The sequence below is a fragment of the Dendrobates tinctorius genome, unplaced genomic scaffold (genome assembly GCF_039654945.1).
Source record: "Dendrobates tinctorius isolate UK_male_01 unplaced genomic scaffold, ASM3965494v1 ptg000232l, whole genome shotgun sequence".
Taxonomy (NCBI): Eukaryota; Metazoa; Chordata; class Amphibia; order Anura; family Dendrobatidae; genus Dendrobates; species Dendrobates tinctorius.
In genome coordinates, this window is record NW_027361899.1 from 2,731,420 (window position 1) to 2,758,944 (window position 27,525).

Genomic DNA, 27,525 nt, shown 5'->3' on the forward strand with positions numbered 1-27,525 from the left:
ATATGAGGTAATAATGGTGATATATGGGGTCCAGTACCTGTGTATAGTGATCAGTACTCTGTGTATATAGTATATGAGGTAATAATGGTGATATACGGGGTCCAGTACCTGTGTATAGTGATCAGTACTCTGTGTATATAGTATATGAGGTAATAATGGTGATATACGGGGTCCAGTACCTGTGTATAGTGATCAGTACTCTGTGTATATAGTATATGAGGTAATAATGGTGATATATGGGGTCCAGTACCTGTGTATAGTGATCAGTACTCTGTGTATATAGTATATGAGGTAATAATGGTGATATACGGGGTCCAGTACCTGTGTATAGTGATCAGTACTCTGTGTATATAGTATATGAGGTAATAATGGTGATATATGGGGTCCAGTACCTGTGTATAGTGATCAGTACTGTGTGTATATAGTATATGAGGTAATAATGGTGATATATGGGGTCCAGTACCTGTGTATAGTGATCAGTACTCTGTGTATATAGTATATGAGGTAATAATGGTGATATATGGGGTCCAGTACCTGTGTATAGTGATCAGTACTCTGTGTATATAGTATATGAGGTAATAATGGTGATATATGGGGTCCAGTACCTGTGTATAGTGATCAGTACTGTGTGTATTGATAGGAACTGAAGGAGTTAAATTGAGTTCTGTCTATGTTGCATTCTCTTGTTTAAAACCTTATCTGTTCTTCGAGGAGATGTCTCAGACATCTCCCTTGTGAACCAAGGTCAAATACCTCTGCTTTTTCGCCTAAATGACTTTCTTTGTCTAAAACAAGTTGTAAAATCATTTGTACTGCGCATGTCTGGAAAATATTTAAATTCTTTACTATAAAAGACGGAAGCCTAACTGATAAGCCAGAGGCGTCTTGGCAGGCATCCTGAGTGGTATTATACAGCTGGTGTCTGTGTAGTTCTTCTCGATGGAGCTGATTTAATTAGAGACATATGATGCTTCACACCTAAGAACATCGGTCCTTCAGATGAAAGAGTAATCTGAGGGATCCCGACAGTTTCCTGGCGCCCGAACAGGGACCTGATATAGGCACCTCTCCAAGACTACCCGATCTACAGACCACTCCAGTTACTGATGAAATTGTGAACAGCAGACCTAAACACCTGGCCAGGTAAGAGATCAATTTTTCTCTTCTCTGCTCTTCATAATCTATCATTATAACTAAGGTCCGTATAAAGGGGAATCTAGTAGAGGAGGGGGCCGTAAAATCAGGTCCATATAAGAACTCTGAGGAAATCGGGTGTGACACGCATATGTAATTTCTGCTCGAATGAGAGGTTACTGTAGGTTCTGTGTGTGCACAGCTATTTTTAGAAAAAGAGCTGATGCAAATCAAAATGGGAGAGGTCTGACATTACGGAATATAAGGCTGGGTGAACAGTTCATACTGCGCAACCCGGACGGACAAGTTTTTCACAATAGACGGTTCCGCACTAGGAATAGAGGAGGTTGTTGAATGGCTACTTTGATTTGAAAGGTTGTGGAAAGTAGACAAATAAGCTGCACAGTAGGTATTCGTTCAAAGAGTGGTGATATTGCCTAACTGGGTCATGTGACAGCGTCCTTTCGGGGAGGTCACCGCCTAAGCTTAAATCAACACCCTTTACGAATAAACCTTGTGACAGATAAGAGTGTGACCGAATGAGCACAGGACCGTGAAATGAGCCTGTGACAGGATATGACTGAAGAACCCCAGTAGATGGACACTTTATTTACAATCCTGTGTGTTGTGGGAGTATTTCTGTTCGGATGCTACATAGCATATAAGTACACGAAACACGTAGTACACCGAGGAACAGACACTCCATTTAGCCTGTTAGCACCTTAGGAAGAAGGTAACGAGGTATAGTAGAGCCTAGTCTTGAGCTTACCCAATACACCACCTAAGGCAGGGGACTAACAGGAAGACAACAAGAGAGACAGGATAAGAATAAAAGATAAAATGGGGAACAGTCAGGGAAAGACACCTGAAGAAGGAAATCGGTTATGTGATATAATTGAGGATAGATATGGAAGTAGTGCAGCAAAGAACCTGGAAAAAGTATTAATCAAATCCAAAGTGCAAGATAGGCAGGCTGTGTGAATCCTTGTATATATGTCTATGAGAACCTCTGAATAAGATGAGAGATGAGTAATTGAGTAAAAAAAAAAAAAAAAAAAAATCAGTGAATGAGCATGTATGAATGAATCATCACACATCATTTTTGTGTCAAGAGATTTGTGACCTTTCTAGTTGTGGTGGAATCCCGGACAGATGCGTTATAGATATTTCAAATCTACATCTGAGACTGAATGAATTGAGTAATGATATAGTTCGTGTTATATGTGGCATTACATTGTAAAGTTTCCTGAATGCATTTGGCCAGAAAAAGGGCAAGGCATGGTTAATCTCATTATACAGTTATCTGCCCTTACAGTGAAATCCCGTGATTTTGAGTTTCTTTGTAGAAATTGATTTTGATAAGTCTAAAGAACTACAGAATTCTGTGAAGGACGACGCTGCATTCTGACGGGAGGGGTGAAGGATGGCGCTGCGTAGTTTCTTCTCCCTTCGCTCTTATCTCTGCTGAGTGTGAGCTGTGCTCAAAATTCTCTGTAATTCTATCCGTAAGGTACAAGCTGAAAGATTTGTGCATTTTAAAGCAACAGTACTTAATTGAAGATTGGAAGTTAAAAGTAAGATATGGTGCCTAATTTAGAAGGGAATTGTAAGTGATTGCTTGGTCATTAATGTGTTTGAACCTGCTTCTAGTTGTGTGATTGATTTGTATAGCAAATTGTGTCAAATTACAAGAGACAGAGAAGGAAGGAAGCAGTAAAACAAGTGGGACAAATATTGAAAAAGGCAAAAATACCAGAGTGTGAATGTTTGGATGTACAAAAAGGCACAGACAAGGGAAGAAAATAGCAAGTGAATAAATGATGCTTGAGAATGTGCAGCAGTGTGGAAGGTGTATTATGAATGTTTGATTGACAAAGTGTAACCAGAGACCCAGACAAAACAGATGGACTTGTAAACACTGTGGTCAGACTCAGACAAACCCAGACTGAATAGCTACTTGTGTGACCTGTGCTACTGACCTAAGAGAATTGCACTAAATCCTATCCAGACAAGATCATAAGAAGCTGACATAATAGTGTGGATAGTGGGTAGTGGGGACATTGGCCCTTGAGGAGTAAGCTGACAGTAGACATCAGACGGCCAACCCCAGCAGGACCTAGAAGTGTGACTAGAATAAGAAAGATGCAGGTGTATTATCCCTGGAGCCCCTCTGACCAGCTAGCTTTGCTGAAGCAGCTGCCTGCCCCTGAAGACCAACCATTCCCGTTTTACAGACACATAAAGGAAGTACAGCAGACATATAAGTGTACCTGGGCAGACCTAGAGAGGTTGGTGAGTTTAAAGGCAGGTGACGCACTAGATCATATAATTAACACACACAGATGTGACAAAGAATCAGGCTTGGGGCATGGATGATAAATCTGCACGATCTGGGGAGACGTACTGTGAGTCACTAAGACAATGGGCTGCAGTGGAACAATCAGAGCAGTCTGTACTCCTGACTAATGTGACACAGCAAAGAGGAGAGAGAGTAGAGATATACCTTGGACGGTTACAGCTGAAATGGGCAGACATGGGGTACATTTGCATAAACCCACTTGATGTTAGAATACTGGTGAATGCGTTCATTGACGGTATGAACAAAGACTTACGAGACGCAGTACAGACAGCCAGACCTGAATGGAGACATGTAGATCCGAAAGACCTCCTTAAGGTAGCTAAAGAAATTGAGCAAACAAGGATAATAAAACGACCTGTCATGTATGCTGGAGCACAAGGAAAAAAGTGGAGACGTAATAGGAAAGGCATGTGAGATGACACATGACATCCATGCCATACTCCTACAAGTTCAACCAAAACATCTGTCTATGGCCAGACAGCTCTGACTTGAGTGTGCTCTACTAATTCCTGAGTATGTCACTCCTCAAAAGATGTAACGTTCTGAATCCAGCCACCCTCCTGCCTATGGATTCAGAAAAGGGGGAATTGGTGACCGTATTGGCAAGTGAGGAAGGATACTTTGACATGACGCATGAACATGTCTGCATAGAACTGATGAGTCAGGAGACAGTTGGGTTTGCACACATTCATGAAAAACCTGTTCCTAATGCAGACTTTGAGTTTCTTTTTTGTAGATGGCCCCAGATACCACCAGGATGGACGATTCTACACTGGATATGCAGTAGTATCCTCACATGAGGTAATCCGAGCGGAACCACTCTCTCCTCACATGTCGGCGCAGGAGGCAGAGTTGAAGGCACTCACTGAGGTGTGTAGAGCCGCTGCAGGTAAAGTCGCTAATATTTTCACAGATTCGAAGCCCATTAAAAATGCAGAGCTGGTGAAACAATTGATGGAGGCATTGATGTTACCAGTCCAGGTTGGCATTGTCAAGGTAAAAGCACACACAAAGGTGACTCCGTGGAGGTAGAGGGCAATAGAAGGGCGAATGAGGCTGCTAAAATAGCACAAGGCGGCCTAGAGAGAGCAGTGGACGGTGGCGGGGAGTCAGCGTATTCCAGCCACATTGGGTCTAGATGTCCTGAAATCCCTCCAGCAAAAGGCTGCCCAAACAGAGAAGGTACACCGAGGGAGACTGGGAGCTGAGCTGAACTCAAATGGAGTATGGGAGAATAAGGATAAAATGTGCCCACCAAAGTCCCTGTTCCCAATCATGGCGCAAGCAGCACATGGCCCCAATCACACCTCAAAAAGTCACATGTGTGCCATGGTAGATGCCTTCTGGATCGCTCCTGGCTTCAGTTGCGCAGCCGCGAAACTTGTACAATCATGCCTCATCTGTGCACAGCACAACCCAGGTAAAACAGTAAAAGTCCCTAAGAAAGCGACACCTAGGCCTCTCTACCCGTTTCAGAGACGGCAGATTGACGACATACAGCTACCAAGGTAGGAGTGTATGCAAATATCCTAGTATGTGTAGATCTCTTCTCTGGATGGCCAGAGGCCTACCCGGTGAAAACGGCTACAGCTCGAGCCACTGCAAAGAAACTGGTGATGGAACTAGTACCACGATTCGGTGTCCCTGAAACAATTGAATCAGACAGAGGTACACACTTTACTGCTGAGGTAATGCAAAATGTAATGCAAATGATAGGTGTAGAACAGGCATTTCATACACCCTACCACCCACAGAGTTCAGGGAAGGTAGAGAGAATGAACGGGACACTAAAATTGAAAATACAGAAAACCATGGAACAGACCCATAAACCATGGCCAGAGTGTCTCCCATTAGCATTATTCTCAGTAAGGTACACACCCACGGGGAAAACTAAACTGTCACCCTTCGAGATACTGTTTGGAAGACCACCAAACACAGGGTTGTACTACCCACAGGTCTTAACACTCAATGTGGATAATTTGACAAGTTATGTAATCCAGTTGCAAAAGCATTTAACTCAAATGCATTCTCTAGTTTTCTCTTCCATTCCAGATCCAGATAGTGTGGAAGGAACTCACTGTCTACAACCTGGTGATTACGTATATGTCAAGAAACACTCCAGAAAGACCCTTGAACCCCGATATCAAGGACCTTACCAAGTACTCCTGACAACGCCTACTTCTGTTAAGTTGGAAGGACGACCAACCTGGATCCACGCATCGCATTGCAAACTAGCCACAGGAATTAACAAAGCATAAGAGTGCATAATGTTTTGGTTTGGTTTTGTTGCATTATCTGTAATAATGGTAGCTGCGTGGGACAATCTAAATTCTCCAATGTCCTTGAATAATAAGTTTATACAACATCATGAAAAAATACTAAATGATTGGTCAAATCATTTGCTGGATCTGCACACATTCACCAGTATCAGCCACTAGTATTCCGTTCCTTGTTATTCCTATGCCACCCGAGGAATTATTTGCCTGGACCAGTTGTTCTGATACACTCGCTAATAATGCCACAAATAATGTGAAGTTATGGAACACAACTGTTGGAATACCTATTGTGGGATGGGTAGGATACCCTTGGTGGCAGGGTAATCTTTCAGGAAGTAATACATACCTTCAATATCTGGCATATAAAGGGGGAGCTTGGGTACCCAGGAATAGAACTCGATTAACCTACCTGGGGCAAATTCCAATGTATGGCCTACAAGTTAGTTTTAATGTAACTTCCCACTCTACTGATGCCTTCAAACCAATACTGCTAGAAAGAAGGTTGCATAACACGTCCTGGGAGTATTCCAATTTATTTCCCCAAGGCAATAATGAAACTTGTTTTAATATTTCAGGTAATATACCTTGCAACGAGTCATCTGGATATGAGAAAGGAACTCCCACCTGTGGAAATCCCGATGTAGGGTATTGTAGCCCTTTAGGACAACTTCCAAATTGGTGTATGCTTCAGAATGTATCTGCGTTCATAGATTTAGTTCATAGACTGGTATTACAACATTCAGCCCTATGGGACCTACCTAGTGACATGTTCTGGGTATGTGGAGACAATGCATATAAATGGTTGCCAGTAGGGGTAAAAGGTGCTTGTACTCTGGGTCGTTTGACTCCAGCTACCTTTGTTATTCCGAATGACCAGTTGAATACTCAGAGCATACCTAAACACACGTTGTACAAAAGAGCTGCTGACAATACACCTCGTCCCTCTGGGAGACCACATATAGTGCAGATGAGTGTGGCTAATAAAATTGTCAGCTCTATTTTTATTTATCCTATGATTACTCAAATGTGGGATAAATTAGTCAGGGCTACAGAGTACTTAGATGACCAAATATGGGATATATTGGATATATCGAACACCACCGTTGCTGTCCAAAATCAGCTCATCATAGCCACTAATCAGCATACCATAGTATTAGATTATTTAACGGCAGCACAAGGAGGTATGTGTCAAGTCATCGGACCCGCTTGCTGTCATTATATAGATCCCAACAGTAGTTTAAAGTTAAGATCAAAAATAGAGGATGTTCAAAAACTTAGAGATCAGTACGATAAAGACAATGATCGTACTAAGGATAGTTGGTGGTCAGATACATTCTCTTTTCTTAATCCAGCTAATTGGTTTAAGGGTATTGGAGGCTGGATAACTGGGATTATACTAAGTCTATTACGTATTGTTGTCTGTATCTTCGTAATATATGCGCTATTGAAACTTGTTTTTTGGTGTATCTTTGTATGCAAGAAAAGATGTAGAAATAGATAAGGAAGTTTGACTGTAAACAACAAGAATTTAACTATTATTCCTTTGAGTCCTAGATTGACAGCTCATTTCTGGCATGAAGGAGCGTACTCTTGCAATGATGGACGTGGCTTCAGTATCTGGGGGATGGAGAAGGTAGAAGACCTGTCTCCCTTGGGCAACCCGTCGGCCTGGGATAGTACCTGGTGAACGAGCCACTATCCGCTGTTGTTGCAGGATCCAGTGTTCCAGATTGTGGAAAATGAAGATGTCAAAGGGGGGAATGATAGGAACTGAAGGAGTTAAATTGAGTTCTGTCTATGTTGCATTCTCTTGTTTAAAACCTTATCTGTTCTTCGAGGAGATGTCTCAGACATCTCCCTTGTGAACCAAGGTCAAATACCTCTGCTTTTTCGCCTAAATGACTTTCTTTGTCTAAAACAAGTTGTAAAATCATTTGTACTGCGCATGTCTGTAAAATGTTTAAATTCTTTACTATAAAAGACGGAAGCCTAACTGATAAGCCAGAGGCGTCTTGGCAGGCATCCCGAGTGGTATTATACAGCTGGTGTCTGTGTAGTTCTTCTCGACGGAGCTGATTTAATTAGAGACATATGATGCTTCACACCTAAGAACATCGGTCCTTCAGATGAAAGAGTAATCTGAGGGATCCCGACAATAGCGATGGCAGGACCCTCCACCTGTGTATAGCGATGGCGGGATCCTCTACCTGTGTATAGTTATTTCAGGACCCTCTACCTGTGTATAGCGATGGCAGGGCCCTCCACCTGTGTATAGCGATGGCAGGGCCCTCCACCTGTATATAGTGATGGCGGGATCCTCTACCTGTGTATAGTTATTTCAGGACCCTCTACCGGTGTATAGCGATGGCAGGGCCCTCCACCTGTGTATAGCGATGGCAGGGCCCTCCACCTGTATATAGCGATGGCGGGATCCTCTACCTGTGTATAGTTATTTCAGGACCCTCTACCTGTGTATAGCGATGGCAGGGCCCTCCACCTGTGTATAGCGATGGCAGGACCCTCCACCTGTATATAGTGATGGCGGGATCCTCTACCTGTGTATAGTTATTTCAGGACCCTCTACCTGTGTATAGCGATGGCAGGGCCCTCCACCTGTGTATAGCGATGGCAGGGCCCTCCACCTGTGTATAGCGATGGCAGGGCCCTCTACCTGTGTATAGCGATGGCGGAATCCTCTACCTGTGTATGGTGATGGCAGGACCCTCCACCTGTGTATAGCGATGGCAGGACCCTCCACCTGTATATAGTGATGGCGGGATCCTCTACCTGTGTATAGTTATTTCAGGACCCTCTACCTGTGTATAGCGATGGCAGGACCCTCCACCTGTGTATAGTGATGGCAGGACCCTCCACCTGTGTATAGCGATGGCAGGGCCCTCCACCTGTGTATAGCGATGGCAGGGCCCTCTACCTGTGTATAGCGATGGCGGGACCCTCTACCTGTGTATGGTGATGGCAGGACCATCCACCTGTGTATAGCGATGGCAGGACCCTCCACCTGTATATAGTGATGGCGGGATCCTCTACCTGTGTATAGTTATTTCAGGACCCTCTACCTGTGTATAGCGATGGCAGGACCCTCCACCTGTGTATAGTGATGGCAGGACCCTCCACCTGTGTATAGCGATGGCAGGACCCTCCACCTGTGTATAGCGATGGCAGGGCCCTCCACCTGTGTATAGCGATGGCAGGACCCTCCACCTGTGTATAGTGATGGCAGGACCCTCCACCTGTGTATAGCGATGGCGGGACCCTCCACCTGTGTATAGCGATGGCAGGACCCTCCACCTGTGTATAGTGATGGCGGGACCCTCTACCTGTGTATGGTGATGGCAGAACCCTCCACCTGTGTATAGCGATGGCAGGGCCCTCCACCTGTGTATAGCGATGGCAGGACCCTCCACCTGTGTATAGCGATGGCGGGATCCTCTACCTGTGTATAGTTATTTCAGGACCCTCTACCTGTGTATAGCGATGGCAGAACCCTCCACCTGTGTATAGTGATGGCAGGACCCTCCACCTGTGTATAGTGATGGCAGGACCCTCCACCTGTGTATAGCGATGGCAGGACCCTCCACCTGTGTATAGCGATGGCAGGACCCTCCACCTGTGTATAGCGATGGCAGGGCCCTCCACCTGTGTATAGCGATGGCAGGGCCCTCCACCTGTGTATAGCGATGGCAGGACCCTCCACCTGTGTATAGCGATGGCAGGACCCTCCACCTGTGTATAGTGATGGCAGGACCCTCCACCTGTGTATAGCGATGGCAGGACCCTCCACCTGTGTATAGCGATGGCGGGACCCTCCACCTGTGTATAGCGATGGCAGGGCCCTCCACCTGTGTATAGCGATGGCAGGGCCCTCCACCTGTGTATAGCGATGGCAGGGCCCTCCACCTGTGTATAGCGATGGCAGGACCCTCTACCTGTGTATGGTGATGGCAGAACCCTCCACCTGTGTATGGTGATGGCAGAACCCTCCACCTGTGTATGGTGATGGCAGAACCCTCCACCTGTGTATGGTGATGGCAGGGCCCTCCACCTGTGTATAGCGATGGCAGGGCCCTCCACCTGTGTATAGCGATGGCAGGGCCCTCCACCTGTGTATAGTGATGGCAGGGCCCTCCACCTGTGTATAGTGATGGCAGGACCCTCTACCTGTGTATGGTGATGGCAGAACCCTCCACCTGTGTATGGTGATGGCCGAACCCTCCACCTGTGTATGGTGATGGCAGAACCCTCCACCTGTGTATGGTGATGGCGGGACCCTCCACCTGTGTATAGTGATGGCAGGACCCTCTACCTGTGTATGGTGATGGCAGAACCCTCCACCTGTGTATGGTGATGGCAGAACCCTCCACCTGTGTATAGTGATGGCAGGGCCCTCCACCTGTGTATAGTGATGGCAGGACCCTCTACCTGTGTATGGTGATGGCAGAACCCTCCACCTGTGTATAGCGATGGCAGGGCCCTCCACCTGTGTATAGCGATGGCAGGACCCTCCACCTGTGTATAGCGATGGCAGGGCCCTCCACCTGTGTATAGTGATGGCAGGACCCTCTACCTGTGTATGGTGATGGCAGAACCCTCCACCTGTGTATAGCGATGGCAGGACCCTCTACCTGTGTATGGTGATGGCAGGGCCCTCCACCTGTGTATAGCGATGGCAGGGCCCTCCACCTGTGTATAGTGATGGCAGGACCCTCCACCTGTGTATGGTGATGGCAGAACCCTCCACCTGTGTATGGTGATGGCAGAACCCTCCACCTGTGTATAGTGATGGCAGGACCCTCCACCTGTGTATGGTGATGGCAGAACCCTCCACCTGTGTATAGCGATGGCAGGGCCCTCTACCTGTGTATGGTGATGGCAGGACCCTCCACCTGTGTATAGTGATGGCAGAACCCTCCACCTGTGTATGGTGATGGCAGAACCCTCCACCTGTGTATGGTGATGGCGGGACCCTCTACCTGTGTATGGTGATGGCAGAACCCTCCACCTGTGTATAGTGATGGCAGGGCCCTCTACCTGTGTATAGCGATGGCAGGGCCCTCCACCTGTGTATAGTGATGGCAGGACCCTCTACCTGTGTATAGCGATGGCAGAACCCTCCACCTGTGTATAGTGATGGCAGAACCCTCCACCTGTGTATAGCGATGGCAGGACCCTCCACCTGTGTATAGCGATGGCAGGACCCTCCACCTGTGTATAGCGATGGCAGGGCCCTCCACCTGTGTATAGCGATGGCAGGACCCTCCACCTGTGTATAGTGATGGCGGGACCCTCCACCTGTGTATAGCGATGGCGGGACCCTCCACCTGTGTATAGCGATGGCAGAACCCTCCACCTGTGTATAGTGATGGCGGGACCCTCTACCTGTGTATAGTTATTTCAGGACCCTCCACCTGTGTATAGTGATGGCAGGACCCTCCACCTGTGTATAGCGATGGCAGGGCCCTCCACCTGTGTATAGTGATGGCAGGACCCTCTACCTGTGTATGGTGATGGCAGAACCCTCCACCTGTGTATGGTGATGGCAGAACCCTCCACCTGTGTATGGTGATGGCGGGACCCTCCACCTGTGTATAGTGATGGCAGGACCCTCCACCTGTGTATAGCGATGGCAGGGCCCTCCACCTGTGTATAGTGATGGCAGGACCCTCTACCTGTGTATGGTGATGGCAGAACCCTCCACCTGTGTATGGTGATGGCGGGACCCTCCACCTGTGTATAGTGATGGCAGGACCCTCTACCTGTGTATGGTGATGGCAGAACCCTCCACCTGTGTATGGTGATGGCAGAACCCTCCACCTGTGTATGGTGATGGCAGGACCCTCCACCTGTGTATGGTGATGGCAGAACCCTCCACCTGTGTATAGCGATGGCAGGACCCTCTACCTGTGTATGGTGATGGCAGAACCCTCCACCTGTGTATAGCGATGGCAGGGCCCTCCACCTGTGTATAGTGATGGCAGGACCCTCTACCTGTGTATGGTGATGGCAGAACCCTCCACCTGTGTATGGTGATGGCAGGACCCTCCACCTGTGTATAGTGATGGCGGGACCCTCCACCTGTGTATAGTGATGGCAGGACCCTCCACCTGTGTATAGCGATGGCAGGGCCCTCCACCTGTGTATAGTGATGGCAGGACCCTCCACCTGTGTATGGTGATGGCAGAACCCTCCACCTGTGTATGGTGATGGCGGGACCCTCCACCTGTGTATAGTGATGGCAGGACCCTCTACCTGTGTATGGTGATGGCAGAACCCTCCACCTGTGTATGGTGATGGCAGAACCCTCCACCTGTGTATGGTGATGGCAGGACCCTCCACCTGTGTATGGTGATGGCAGAACCCTCCACCTGTGTATAGCGATGGCAGGACCCTCCACCTGTGTATAGTGATGGCAGGACCCTCTACCTGTGTATGGTGATGGCAGAACCCTCCACCTATGTATAGCGATGGCAGGACCCTCCACCTGTGTATAGCGATGGCAGGGCCCTCCACCTGTGTATAGTGATGGCAGGACCCTCCACCTGTGTATGGTGATGGCAGAACCCTCCACCTGTGTATGGTGATGGCAGGACCCTCTACCTGTGTATGGTGATGGCAGAACCCTCCACCTGTGTATAGCGATGGCAGGGCCCTCCACCTGTGTATAGTGATGGCAGGACCCTCTACCTGTGTATGGTGATGGCAGAACCCTCCACCTATGTATAGCGATGGCAGGACCCTCCACCTGTGTATAGCGATGGCAGGGCCCTCCACCTGTGTATAGTGATGGCAGGACCCTCCACCTGTGTATAGTGATGGCAGAACCCTCCACCTGTGTATAGTTATTTCAGGACCCTCCACCTGTGTATAGTGATGGCAGGGCCCTCTACCTGTGTATGGTGATGGCAGAACCCTCCACCTGTGTATGGTGATGGCAGAACCCTCCACCTGTGTATGTTGATGGCAGGACCCTCTACCTGTGTATGGTGATGGCAGGACCCTCCACCTGTGTATGTTGATGGCAGGACCCTCCACCTGTGTATAGTGATGGCAGGACCCTCCACCTGTGTATGGTGATGGCAGAACCCTCCACCTGTGTATGGTGATGGCAGGACCCTCTGTGTATAGTGATGGCAGGACCCTCCACCTGTGTATAGTGATGGCAGGACCCTCCACCTGTGTATAGTGATGGCAGGGCCCTCCACCTGTGTATAGTGATGGCAGGACCCTCCACCTGTGTATGGTGATGGCAGGGCCCTCTACCTGTGTATAGCGATGGCAGGACCCTCCACCTGTGTATAGTGATGGCAGGACCCTCCACCTGTGTATGGTGATGGCAGAACCCTCCACCTGTGTATAGTGATGGCAGGACCCTCCACCTGTGTATGGTGATGGCAGGACCCTCCACCTGTGTATAGTGATGGCAGGACCCTCCACCTGTGTATGGTGATGGCAGGGCCCTCCACCTGTGTATAGTGATGGCAGGACCCTCCACCTGTGTATAGTGATGGCAGGGCCCTCTACCTGTGTATAGTGATGGCAGGGCCCTCTACCTGTGTATAGTGATGGCAGGACCCTCTACCTGTGTATAGTGATGGCAGGACCCTCCAACTGTGTATAGCGATGGCAGGGCCCTCCACCTGTGTATAGTGATGGCAGGACCCTCCACCTGTGTATGGTGATGGCAGGACCCTCCACCTGTGTATGGTGATGGCAGGGCCCTCTACCTGTGTATAGCGATGGCAGGACCCTCCACCTGTGTATAGTGATGGCAGGGCCCTCTACCTGTGTATAGCGATGGCAGGGCCCTCCAACTGTGTATAGCGATGGCAGGGCCCTCCACCTGTGTATAGCGATGGCAGGGCCCTCTACCTGTGTATAGTGATGGCAGGGCCCTCCACCTGTGTATAGCGATGGCAGGGCCCTCTACCTGTGTATAGCGATGGCAGGACCCTCCACCTGTGTATAGTGATGGCAGGGCCCTCTACCTGTGTATAGCGATGGCGGGACCCTCCACCCGTGCAGCTACATGCAGTAATGTGTAGTCTATGAGGTTAATCACATGATTCTATACCACAGGATGAGTTGTCGATATTTTCGGAGCAGGCGCGCTGCGGGCAGCCTCTGACGACGACTTCGTGCCGCGCCGAGGGCGGAGTCTGTAGTCAGTGACGTCATCGGATGTCGCCAGGAGGCGGGAAGGACCCGGGCTCTGAGGGAGTAAACAGCCAGAGAAACGAAACCTGAGATCGCAGCATCCGACAGTCCATCCAGTGCGTGTGACCTGCGTATAATGGCGGCTTCTCTCTACATACAGTGTGTGATATTGTCTATATGTGTATAATAGGATGCTGTTTCTGTATAGCACGTATTACTCCTGTATAATGTACATATATCTCTGTATACAGCGTATCCCCCTGTATAATGTACATATACCTCTATATACAGCGTATCCCCCTGTATAATGTACATATACCTCTATATACAGCGTATCCCCCTGTATAATGTACATATACCTCTATATACAGCGTATCCCCCTGTGTAATGTACATATACCTCTATATACAGCGTATCCCCCTGTGTAATGTACATATACCTCTATATACAGCGTATCCCCCTGTGTAATGTACATATACCTCTATATACAGCGTATCCCCCTGTGTAATGTACATATACCTCTATATACAGCGTATCCCCCTGTATAATGTACACATAACTATATACAGCGTATCCCCCTGTGTAATGTACACATAACTATATACAGCGTATCCCCCTGTGTAATGTACCTATACCTCTATATACAGCGTATCCCCCTGTATAATGTACATATGCCTCTATATACAGCATATCCCCCTGTATAATGTACATATACCTCTATATACAGCGTATCCCCCTGTATAATGTACACATAACTATATACAGCGTATCCCCCTGTGTAATGTACCTATACCTCTATATACAGCGTATCCCCCTGTATAATGTGCATATACCTCTATATACAGCGTATCCCCCTGTATAATGTACATATGCCTCTATATACAGCATATCCCCCTGTATAATGTACATATGCCTCTATATACAGCATATCCCCCTGTATAATGTACATATGCCTCTATATACAGCATATCCCCCTGTATAATGTACATATACCTCTATATACAGCGTATCCCCCTGTATAATGTACACATAACTATATACAGCGTATCCCCCTGTGTAATGTACCTATACCTCTATATACAGCGTATCCCCCTGTATAATGTGCATATACCTCTATATACAGCGTATCCCCCTGTGTAATGTACCTATACCTCTATATACAGCATATCCCCCTGTATAATGTACATATGCCTCTATATACAGCATATCCCCCTGTATAATGTACATATACCTCTATATACAGCGTATCCCCCTGTATAATGTACACATAACTATATACAGCGTATCCCCCTGTGTAATGTACCTATACCTCTATATACAGCGTATCCCCCTGTATAATGTGCATATACCTCTATATACAGCGTATCCCCCTGTATAATGTACATATGCCTCTATATACAGCATATCCCCCTGTATAATGTACATATGCCTCTATATACAGCATATCCCCCTGTATAATGTACATATGCCTCTATATACAGCATATCCCCCTGTATAATGTACATATACCTCTATATACAGCGTATCCCCCTGTATAATGTACACATAACTATATACAGCGTATCCCCCTGTGTAATGTACCTATACCTCTATATACAGCGTATCCCCCTGTATAATGTGCATATACCTCTATATACAGCGTATCCCCCTGTGTAATGTACATGTCATAGAATCGTAGAGTTGGAAGGGACCTCCTGGGCCATCTGGTCCAACCCCCTGCTCAAAGCAGGATTCGCTAAATCATCCCAGTCAGATGTCTGTCCAGCCTCTGTTTGAAGACTTCCATTGAAGGAGAACTCACCACTTCTCGTGGCAGCCTGTTCCACTCATTGATCACTCTAACTGTCAAAAAGTTTTTTCTAATATCTAATCTGTGTCTCTTCCCATTCAGTTTCATCCCATTGCTTCTAGTCTTTCCTTGTGCGAATGAGAATAAAGTTGATCCTTCTACAATGTGACAGCCCTTGAGATATTTGTAGACAGCTATTAAGTCTCCTCTCAGTCTTCTCTTTTGCAAACTAAACATTCCCAAATCCTGCAACCTTTCCTCATAAGACAGGGTTTGCAGACCGGTCACCATTCTGGTCGCTCTTTTCTGAACTTGCTCCAGTTTGTTGATGTCTTTTTTAAAATGTGGTGCCCAAAACTGGACACAATATTCCAGATGAGGTCTGACCAAAGAGGAGTAGAGGGAAATAATGACTTCACGTGATCTAGACTGTATGCTTCTGTTAATACATCCTAAAATTGCATTTGCCTTTTTTGCTGCTGCATCACACTGTTGACTCATATTCAGTCTGTGATCTATTAGTATGCCCAAGTCTTTTTCACATGTGCTGTTGCTTAACCCTATTCCTCCCATTCTGTATATGCTTTTTTCATTTTTATTGCCCAGATGTAGTACTTTGCATTTTTCCCTGTTAAAAACCATTCTGTTTGTTGCTGCCCACTTCTCCAGTTTATTTATATCTTTTTGAATCCTCTCTCTCTCTTCTCTAGTATTAGCTATCCCTCCTAGCTTTGTGTCATCAGCAAATTTAATCAGTTTACCCTCAATTCCTTCATCTAAATCGTTGATAAAGATGTTGAACAATACAGGGCCCAGGACAGAGCCCTGTGGTACCCCACTTGAGACATTCTTCCAACTGGATGTGCAGCCATTTACGACCACTCTTTGGGTCCGATCACTAAGCCAATTATGAATCCACCTAACAGTTGCCTTGTCCATTCCATACTTAGACATTTTTTCAATAAGGATTGTATGAGATACTTTGTCAAATGCTTTGCTGAAGTCAAGATATACTATATCTACAGCATTTCCTTGATCCACCCAATCAGTGATTCCATCATAGAAGGAAATGAAGTTAGTCTGACATGACTTATTAGTTACAAACCCATGCTGACTCTGTTTAATCACTTCATTCTTATCCAGGTACTGACATACATGTTGTTTAATAATTTGTTCAAAGATCTTTCCTGGTATAGAAGTCAGACTCACCGGCCTATAGTTGCCTGGGTCCACCTTCTTCCCCTTTTTGAAGATAGGAACAACATTTGCTCTTCTCCAGTCTTCTGGGACTTCTCCTGTTCTCCAAGAATTTTCAAAGATTATGGAGAGGGGTTCAGAAATTTTTTCTGCTTTCTCCTTCAGTACTCTGGGGTGTAATTCATCTGGACCTGGTGACTTGAATTCATTTAGGTTAGCTAAGTGTTTCCTCACTATCTTTCTGTTTATAGATATCCTGGGTTCTTCTATTCCCTTAATAGGACAGTGAAGAACAGTTGATGTTACATTTCCTTTCTGAGAGAAAACAGATGCAAAATAGGAATTTAAAAGTTCGGCCTTCTCAACATCCTGTCTTACCATTTCATCATTTTCATCCTGTAAAAATCCTATAGCATCTTTGACTTTTCTTTTACTTTTGACATATCCCCCAAATCCTTTATTATTGCTTTTGACATCTCTTGCAAGCCTCAATTCATTGTCAGCTTTAGCTAATCTGATTTGTTCCCTGCAGGTTCTGCAGACAGCATTATATTCTTCTTTAGATATGCCTCCCTCTTTCCATTTTATAAACATTTTTTTCTTCCTTTTTAGCATGTGCTTAAGTTCTGTGTTCATCCATCCTGGTTTCCTTAAATGCTTCCTATTCTTCCCTCTTTTTGGAATTGTTAGCAATTGTGCTTTGAGAATTTCATTTTTCAAGATTTCCCATCCTTCCTGGACATTTTTGTCTTTAAGGATATCCAGCCATTGGATCCCTCCAGTTCTCTTTCTGAATCCCTTAAAATCTGCCTTTCTGAAATCTAACCTTGACGTCTGAGTCTTCACATGTCTTCCTCCTCTAGTTATCCAAAATTCTAAAATAGCGTGGTCGCTACCTCCTAGGGTCCCAGCCACTTTTACCTCCTCAACCATTTCCTCCCTGTTTGTAAGGATTAGATCCAAGGTAGCAGTTCCCCTTGTTTTCTCCCCTACCTTTTGGAAGATAAAGTTGTCAGCAAGAGAGGATAAGAATTTCCTTGACCTGTTAGTTTTGCCTGAGAGAGATTCCCAACAAATGTCTGGATAGTTGAAATCTCCCATGACAAGTATGTCATATTTTTTGGAGAACTTGGCCATTTGATGCATAAAGAGTTCATCCATATCTTCAGCTTGCACAGGCGGCCTGTAGTAAATGCCTACAATGGTGTCCTTTCCATTGTTCTGTCCTTGTATTCTTACCCAAACAGTTTCCACAGAACTCCCAGTCTCTGAAGCTTCAATCTCTGTGCAGATATACGTGTTTCTAACATACAATGCAACACCTCCTCCTCGTTTATCAAGTCTGTTTCTTGAAAATAAGTTGTATCCTTCTAGTCTTGTATTCCAATCATGTGTATCGTCCCACCAAGTTTCAGTGATTCCAATGACATCATATTTCTTTTCCTGTGTTAGTAGTTCCAATTCTCCTTGTTTGTTGCCCATGCTTTGTGCATTAGTATAGAAACATTTTAGTTTGTGATTGGTTTCTCTTTCTCCAATATTTTTATTATTTAGATTCTTTTGTCTTTGTTCTTCCTTTCCACTTCTAATAGCAGAGTTCTCAATAGCATTTTTCAGATGTATGGCTTTTTCTGGTCTTTTGCTTCCCTTCCCATGTTGTTCTAGTTTAAAGCTCTCCTTACAAGTGTAGCAAGGCGACTTCCAAATACATGTTTTCCAGTCTTCGTAAGGTGCACCCCATCTCTAGCAAGTAGTCCATCGTAAAAGTAATTCACTCCGTGATCCATAAATCCAAATCGTTGCTGACGGCACCATCGATGTAGCCAGTTGTTCACCTGCAGAATCTTATTCCACCTCCTTGTTCCATGGCCATCCACTGGGAGGATAGAAGAGAAGACCACCTGCGCTCCCAGTTCTTTCACTTTCTTGCCTAAGTCTTCAAAGTCTCTGCCGATGGTTTCCAGGTCGTTTCTTGCGGTGTCATTTGTCCCCACATGTAGTAGCAGGAATGGGTAGTCATCTGTAGGTCTGAGGAGTCCTGATATCCTGTCAGTCACATCTTTAATTTTTGCACCTGGAAGACAGCACATTTCTCTTGAAGTTATATCCGGTCTGCAGATAGCAGCCTCTGTTCCTCTCAACAGGGAATCCCCCATGACCACCACTCTTCGTTTCTTCTTCACAACATTTTTCTTTCTCCATCCAGGAGGACTCTGAAGGCGTACAAGGTTGCTGTTTGTGGGCAAAGTCTTATCCTGATGTATTTCTTCATCGCTCTCCTGTGTAAGAGCCTGGTACTGGTTACTGAGAAGTATGGGTGCTGACTGCCTTCTGATCCTCCTGCTTCTCTGGGTCACATGTCTCCATTCCTCTGTTTCTTCAGGTCCACTTCGAATTTCTTCTCTTCCTGTAACATGAAGAGATAATTCTGCTCTGTCCAAGAACTCTTCACCTTCCTTAATGGTCTTCAACGTAGCTAACCTCTCTTCGAGATTTTGCAACTTTTCCTCCAACAGGGACACAAGCTTGCATTTGTGGCATGTGAAGTTTGGCTTTTCCACTGGTAAGTCTATGAACATGTAGCAAGAAATGCAGCTCACCAAATGGCTCCTGGCCTCTTCCATATTGAGATTTCTTAAAAACGATGAAAGATGAGCCAAAATTCGGCGCGCGGTTTTCCGATGTCCTCTTTTCAGCTGCAACGGCCAAAACCCAGTGATCAAGGAGCTCGCGGAGACTCTTCACTTATCCCAGAAGGCACTGAGAATATGCAAATGATCTCCTCAAGACTCTTCCCCTGGTTTTCCGATGTCCTCTTTTCAGCTGCAACGGCCAAAACCCAGTGATCAAGGAGCTCGCGGAGACTCTTCACTTATCCCAGAAGGCACTGGGAATATGCAAATGATCTCAAGACTCTTCCCCTGGTTTTTTATACCTCTATATACAGTGTATCCCCCTGTATAATGTACATATACCTCTATATACAGCGTATCCCCCTGTATAATGTACATATACCTCTATATACAGCGTATCCCCCTGTATAATGTACACATACCTCTATATACAGCGTATCCCCCTGTATAATGTACACATACCTCTATATACAGCGTATCCCCCTGTATAATGTACACATACCTGTATATACAGCGTATCCCCCTGTATAATGTACACATACCTCTATATACAGCGTATCCCCCTGTGTAATGTACACATACCTCTATATACAGCGTATCCCCCTGTGTAATGTACACATACCTCTATATACAGCGTATCCCCCTGTGTAATGTACATATACCTCTATATACAGCGCATCCCCCTGTGTAATGTACATATACCTCTATATACAGCGTATCCCCCTGTATAATGTACATATACCTCTATATACAGCGTATCCCCCTGTGTAATGTACATATACGTCTATATACAGCGTATCCCCCTGTGTAATGTACATATACCTCTATATACAGCGTATCCCCCTGTGTAATGTACAGATACCTCTATATACAGCGTATCCCCCTGTGTAATGAACATATACCTCTATATACAGCGTATCCCCCTGTGTAATGTACAGATACCTCTATATACAGCGTATCCCACTGTATAATGTACAGATACCTCTATATACAGCGTATCCCCCTGTATAATGAACATATACCTCTATATACAGCGTATCCCCCTGTATAATGAACATATACCTCTATATACAGCGTATACCCCTGTATAATGTACATATACCTCTATATACAGGGTATCCCCTGTATAATGTACATATACCTCTATATACAGTGTATAATAATAAATTTTATTTCTAAAGCGCCGACATATTCCGCAGCACTTTACATTTCAGAGGGGATTTGTACAGACAATAGACATTACAGCATAACAATAATCACATACAGTAGATCATAACAGATACCAAGAGGAAAGAGGGCCCTGCTCGCAAGCTTACAGTCTATGAGGAAAGAGGGAGACACGAAAGGTGGGTGGTAACAGTTGCCCTGATTGTATGGACCAGCCATAATGTTAAGTGTGTAACAGTACAGACACAGAGGGCTAATGGATGCATAAAGCATGTGGGAACATGATGCGGGGAACCTGGATATGGTAAAACTTTTGGTTCTGCCACACAGGGATAGAGTTGAGGCGGTAGGCCAGTCTGAATAAATGCATTTTCAGAGCACGCTTAAAATTGTGGGGATTGGGGACTAATCGTATTGACCTGGGAAGTGCATTCCAAAGAATTGGCACAGCACGTGTAAAGTCTTGGATACAGGAGTGGGAGTTTCTGATTATTGAGGATGCTAACCTCAGGTCATCAGCAGAGCGGAGGGCGCGGGGGTGGTATACTGAAACAAGGGAGGAGATGTAGGGTGATGCTGAGCCATGGAGGGCTTTGTGGGTGAGGGTAATAAGTTTATACTGAATTCTGGAGTGGATGGATAGCCAGTGTAATGACTGGCACAAGGTAGAGGCATCGGTGTAACGATTGGTGAGGAATATGATCCTGGCTGCAGCATTCAAAACAGATTGGAGAGGGGGGAGTTTGGTAAGAGGGAGGCCGATTAGAAGAGAGTTACAATAGTCGAGACGAGAATGTATAAGAGAAACAGAGTTTTTGCGGAGTCAAAAGTAAGAAAAGGTCGAATTCTAGAAATGTTTTTGAGGTGCAGATGACAAGAGCGAGCCAGTGATCGAATGTGGGGGGTGAAGGCAAGCTCGGAGTCAAGTATGACCCCAAGACAGCTGGCATGTTGCTGGGGAGTAATAGTGGAAGCGCACATGGAAATGGCAATGTCGGGTTTAGGTACATTAGTAGAGGGAGGAAACACAAGGAGTTCAGTCTTTGACAGGTTCAGTTTCAGATATAGTGAGGACATGATGTTAGACACAGCGTTTAGACAATCGCCGGTGTTTTCTATAAAGGCTGGCGTGATACAGTGTATCCCCCTGTATAATGTACACATACCTCTATATACAGCGTATCCCCCTGTATAATGTACATATATCTCTATATACAGCGTATCCCCCTGTATAATGTACATATATCTCTATATACAGTGTATCCCCCTGTATAATGTACATATATCTCTATATACAGTGTATCCCCCTGTATAATGTACATATACCTCTATATACAGTGTATCCCCCTGTATAATGTACATATACCTCTATATGCAGTGTATCCCCCCGTATAATGTACATATACCTCTATATACAGTTTATCCCCCCGTATACACATATACCTCTATATACAGTGTATCCCCCCGTATAATGTACATATACCTCTATATACAGTTTATCCCCCCGTATAATGTACGTATACCTCTATATACAGCGTATCCCCCTGTATAATGTACATATACCTCTATATACAGTGTATCCCCCTGTATAATGTGCATATACATTAGGAGAGGGAGAGATTAAAGATTGTAGTTAGGTGAGTTGTGACGACTGGAAAGAGAGACTGGAGGAGATGTGAGGGAATGGGGTCGGTAGTGCATGTAATCGGACGAAAAGAAGAGAGGAGTTTGGAGACTTCTTCTGTGATGGGATCAAATGTGGAAAGTGAGCCATGGGAGATGCAGGAAAGGATGGGAGTCACAGCACTTGGTGGTTGGGAGCAGATTTCCTGACGGATATTATCTATTTGCTCTATGAAGTGGGAGGCCAGGTCGTCAGCACAAATGTCTGTGATAGGGGCTTGTGCTTTTGGCCTGAGGAGGCAGTGAAAGGAGTCAAAAAGTTTCTTGGGGTTGTTGGCTAGTGAGAAGATCAGGGTGGTGAAGTAGGTCTGTTTGGCGAGGTGAAGGGCAGCGTTGTAGGTTCTTAACATAAATTTGAAGTGGATGAAGTCTTCTGATGTGCGTGTTTTTCTCAGGCGTTCAGCACTTCTAGAGCATCGCTGGAGAAGTTGAGTTTGCGATGTGAGCCAGGGCTGTATTACTCTGTGCTTGGAGGTTCTGAGGGTGAGGGGCGCTACTTGGTCAAGGGTGCTTCTAAGCGTGTCGTTGTAGTGATGAACAGCCAGATCAGGACAGGAAAAAGAAGAGATTGGGGACAGTGATGAATGTAGGGAGTCTGAAAGTGTCTGAAGGTTAATGTCTTTCTGAATGTGTGATGGGTAGGAGTGTGCTGGGGTGGGCCAGGATTTGTGAGCGTGAAGGAGAGAATGTTGTGGTCAGAGAGGGGAAACAGTGAGTTATTTAGGTAGAGGATTGAACAGAGCCGGACAAAGACCAGGTCAAGGGTGTTATCGTCCTTGTGTGTCTCAGAGGTTGAGAGGTGTGAGAGGCCTAGAGAGGTGGTTAGTGATAGAATCTGGGATGCAGATGTGGAAGTAGGACTGTTAATGGGAATTTTGAAGTCTCCCAGGATAAGAGTTGGGAGTTCTGAGGATATGAAGTGCGCAGCCAGGCCGAGAAATGGTCAAGGAAGTGGGTGGGCGAGCCTGGGGGCCGGTATATCAGCGCTACTCTGAGGGAGAGGGGACGGAAGAGCCTGATGGTGTGGACCTCAAAAGAAGGGAATGAGAGTGATGGAACTGGGGGATGACCTGGAAAGTGGATAGTGGGGACAGGAGTATGCCGACTCCGCCACCACTTCTGTTTGTGGGTGTGATGGTGTGATAGGCTATGTGGATATCATTTTGTGTACATTTCTATTTCGCTTATTTTCATAGTGTTTTTCTTGTATGTCTATAGCCTGACTGTATCTGTCTCTTGATGACCCCCTATAGTTCTTTAATCCCCAAGGCTCCTTTGTTCTCCTCTGGGAGGCCTTTAAACCGCCTCAACCTGTTTGACTACCCCTGGACACAAGGAAGGGGGTGGGGAGAACAGGAGCTGGTCAAGTCAGTTCCTTTGTGGAGTGGTTCGTGTAAAGACTGCACTTCAGAGAGAAGGACCCATTTTATCTTCTGGTGCTAGAGTTTTGGACTCTCGTTTCCCTGGACATTTTATCCTGTTACTGGACTACATTCTTGTTCTGGACTATTGTATCCTCATTGTGGTGGATTGTTTATGGACCTTCTAATTTTGCCTGTAATAAAGGTCTTGGGATTGTTCACCCTTCCCTCGATCTGTTGATTGTGTGGTATCGGAGAAGGACCCCGTGACAACTGGTGGCAGCAGTGGGATCAACAGAGCATAATCCAATGGAGAACCACCCACAGAGTGAGTACAGAAATTCGACTGTATCCAGTTTACAGGAGACAGTCAGAGACCTGGGCCTGAACTACCAGGGACTGACTAAAGAGGCCTTAATCGATCTACTGGTGGGTGCTAGCCCGGCCACCTCCTCCCAGATGTCTGAAGGACGAGCACTGGAGACAGGGATCCCCATCCAGAAAAGCCAGTGGTTGGTGTGGTACGAAGAAGAGATGGCGGTTCAGGGCCCCGGCGTCTCTCAGGAGTACAAGGCGGAGGCTGCCCGCTGGGCACAGCGGAGACAAGAAGCAATGGAGCTTGAAAAAGGGAGTAACGCAATGTGGAGTGTAACCCCAACGATCCGGGAGCCTGTACGGATCACCCATTTGATGAGGCTTCCGGAGATGTGGAGGGATTCTTCAAAGACTTTGAGCAGCAGTGTGCTGTGATGGAGGTGCCCCACTCTAGCTGGATGCGTTTGTTAGTGGGGCTCCTGAACGGAAGCATGGAGGAGGCTTACCGAACCATTGACACACCTCGGAATCGGGATTATAACATTGTAAAGCGGACTATCCTGGAGTACCATGCTATCACCCCAGACTCATATAGGGCCAAGTTCCGAGACCTCCCATGCACCACGGGGGGGATCGTTTAGGATGTATGCACATAAGATGTCCCAGGAATGTCGAAGATGGCTGGAAGTAGAAAACGCCTTTACTGTGGAAGATGTTATACAGGCGTTCCTTATAGAACAATTTCTTGCCAAGTGCCCCGCAGAGGTGCGGGAATGGGTCCGGGAGCGCATGCCGTGTACCGTGGATAGAGCTGCAGCCCTGGCCGATGAAGCCCTTACTATCCGGCCGCAATGGAGGAGGCTTCTGGACAATGAACCACGGCCTGCTCCCGCTCCCCGTCCCCCTCCAATTATATCTGCCCTTCCACCTAGTCGCAAGCCGATGACAATCACGCCTCACAATCCTAGGCCCCAACAGTTCCGACCATGACCTGGGGGTATCACAGAGAGGAGGTGTTATGGGTTTGGGCAACCTGGACATTTGCAGTCTGGCTGTCCCTCCAGGATTCGGAGGGAGCCCCACGCAGCCCCACCTCGTCCAGTGCATCTTGTGCACTCCACCCCGCCTGAGGAAGAGCGACCACCACCCCCATCAGAGTGGACCACCGACCACGGCACCATAGATACTCCTCCTGGAGTGTACGGACTCCGGCCTCTGTCCTTTAGCTACTCAGAGCAACGGCAATGCCACCTGCAGGATGTCTTAATTGATGGATACAAAGTGTCAGGATTTAGAGACACGGGGGCATTCTTGACTATCGCTGACCCCTGTGTGGTTCGACCCCAGGCAATTTACCAGGGTCCAGAAATTCCCATTGTCCTGGCGGTGGGTGCCTGCAAATATATACAGCGAGCTTCTATGCGTTTGGATTATGGTTGTGGAGGAAAACTGTGTTGGATTGGAGTTATGGGAGGACTTCCTGCAGATATCCTCCTTGGTAACAACATTGGGGAGTTACAGTGCCAATTTGTGGGAGCAGTCACAATGGGAATTCCTGGACCCTGGTAAATTGCCTCGGGTCGAACCACACGGGGGTCAGCGATAGTCAAGAATGGTGGACTATGCCACAAGATATCCTGAAGCTTTGGCCCTGTCCAGTATTACAGCAGTAAAGGTAGCCAAGGCCCTTGTTACCATCTTAACCCGGGTAGGGTTTCCTAGTGAAATATCAGATCAAGGCACTCAGTTCATGTCAGATCTGGTCCAGTCCCTATGGCATACCTGTGGTGTTCGAGCCATTCGCACCACCCCATACCACCCGCAGACCAACGGACTATGTGAATGCTTTAATGGAACCCTAAAAAATATGCTGAGGGCTTTTTTTGACGTTGAAAAAGACTGAGAAAAGTACCTGCCACATCTCCTTCGCCTATCGGGAGGTTCCCCAAGAGTCCACAGGGTTCTCTCCCTTCGAACTACTGTTTAGCCGGAAGGTCCGTGGGCCTCTCACTCTTCTGAAAGAACATTTGGAGGGAGACATCTCAGATACCGCAATGCCCATCGTTCCCTATGTTCTGGAGCTCAGAGACCGTCTCGCCCAGCTAGCTACCTTCGCTAAAGAACATCAGCAAATGGCTTAGTCCAGACAAAAAACCTGGTATGACCGTAATGCCATGTCCCAGGAATTTATGGAAGGACAGCAAGTGCTCATGATTACTGCTTCCCCTGCCAACAAGCTTCAAGTAGTGTGGGAAGGCCCTTATCAGGTTGTCAAGAAAATTAATGACACTATGTTATTGCCCTGGACTCTAGTGGTCGACGACAGAAAACCGTCCACATTAACATGCTGAAAGACTACCACGACCGATCTCTGCCTGTTCTAGCTGTCTGCCACCCCCCTAGTGATACCGCCGCCGACGAGTATCTCCCAGATCTCCTCCAGGTTGCCCAAGCGGGAGGATCACTGGAACAAGTGCCACTGGGCTACCATTTATCGGACATACAAAAGGACTATATTGTCGCCGTACTAAGGCCGAGGGCTGCTGCTTTCTCCTCAAAGCCGGGGAAGACTACTCTCACCAGACACCATGTTGAAACCCCTGGACAACGCCCCATCCAGCAGGCTGCCTAGCGGGTTCCAGAGGCTGTTCAAGGCATGATAAAGAACGAACTGAAAGGAGATGAAACGACTTGGAGTTATTCAGCCATCTCACTTCTTGGGCCTCTCCTGTCGTCCTGGTCCCCAAGAAGGATGGTACAACACGATTCTGCATTGATTACAGATGACTAAATGATGCTACCAAGAGTGATGCTTATCCCATGCCCAGGATTGATCTTTTGGATCATCTGGCCAGTGCCCAATTTGTGACCACGTTAGGCTTGAGCAAGGGGTACTGGCAGATACCCCTTACGGAGGACGCTCGGGAGCGCTCAGCCTTCATTACTCTATTTGGGCTTTTTGAGTTCCTGTGAATGGCCTTTGGGATGAAAACTGCCCCCGCTACTTTCCAGAGACTGGTGGATCGACTGTTACAACAATGTCAGGACTTTGCCTGTGCTTACTTAGACGACTTTGTTATTTTTAGCACTACCTGGGAGGAACATCTTAAACACTTGGGCATAGTGCTAGACTGTATCCTTACTACAGGACTGACCATTCGCCCTGTTAAGTGCCAAATTGGGATGGCTGAGGTGCAGTTCCTCGGGCATGGAGTAGGGGGTGGGACCCTAAGGCCTGAGTCTGCCAAGGTGGAAGCCATTAGCAACTGGCGTAGACCCCAGACTAAAAAGTAGGTACTTGCATTTTTAGGAACTGCTGGTTACTATCGCAAATTTGTTTCTAACTTCAGCACCTTGGCCAAGCCCCTAACCGACCTGACCCGCAAGAACATGCCTAGGAATGTGACGTGGACGACGGCATGCGAGGATGCCTTTTCAG

The 27,525-nt window shown here is 46.6% G+C and overlaps 1 protein-coding gene and 1 long non-coding RNA gene across 3 annotated transcripts in view; both read left to right on the forward strand.

Annotated features, from left to right (window-relative positions):
* Nucleotides 1-1,378: 1,378 nt before the first annotated feature.
* On the forward strand, nt 1,379-7,808 carry LOC141060012 (uncharacterized). The gene is made up of 2 exons (XR_012222646.1): nt 1,379-5,161; nt 5,546-7,808. It is a non-coding gene; the product is annotated as an uncharacterized lncRNA (long non-coding RNA).
* Nucleotides 7,809-13,887: 6,079 nt separating this feature from the next.
* The window catches only part of CMTR1 (cap methyltransferase 1), a 71,691-nt gene continuing 58,053 nt past the window's right edge, over nt 13,888-27,525 (forward strand). The window contains exon 1 of one of the 2 annotated variants that reach the window (XM_073556263.1): nt 13,888-14,100. The gene's annotated coding sequence lies outside the window, so the exon portion shown is untranslated. The remainder of the gene's footprint in view (nt 14,101-27,525) is intronic. The other variant, XM_073556262.1, reaches the window with a different exon arrangement.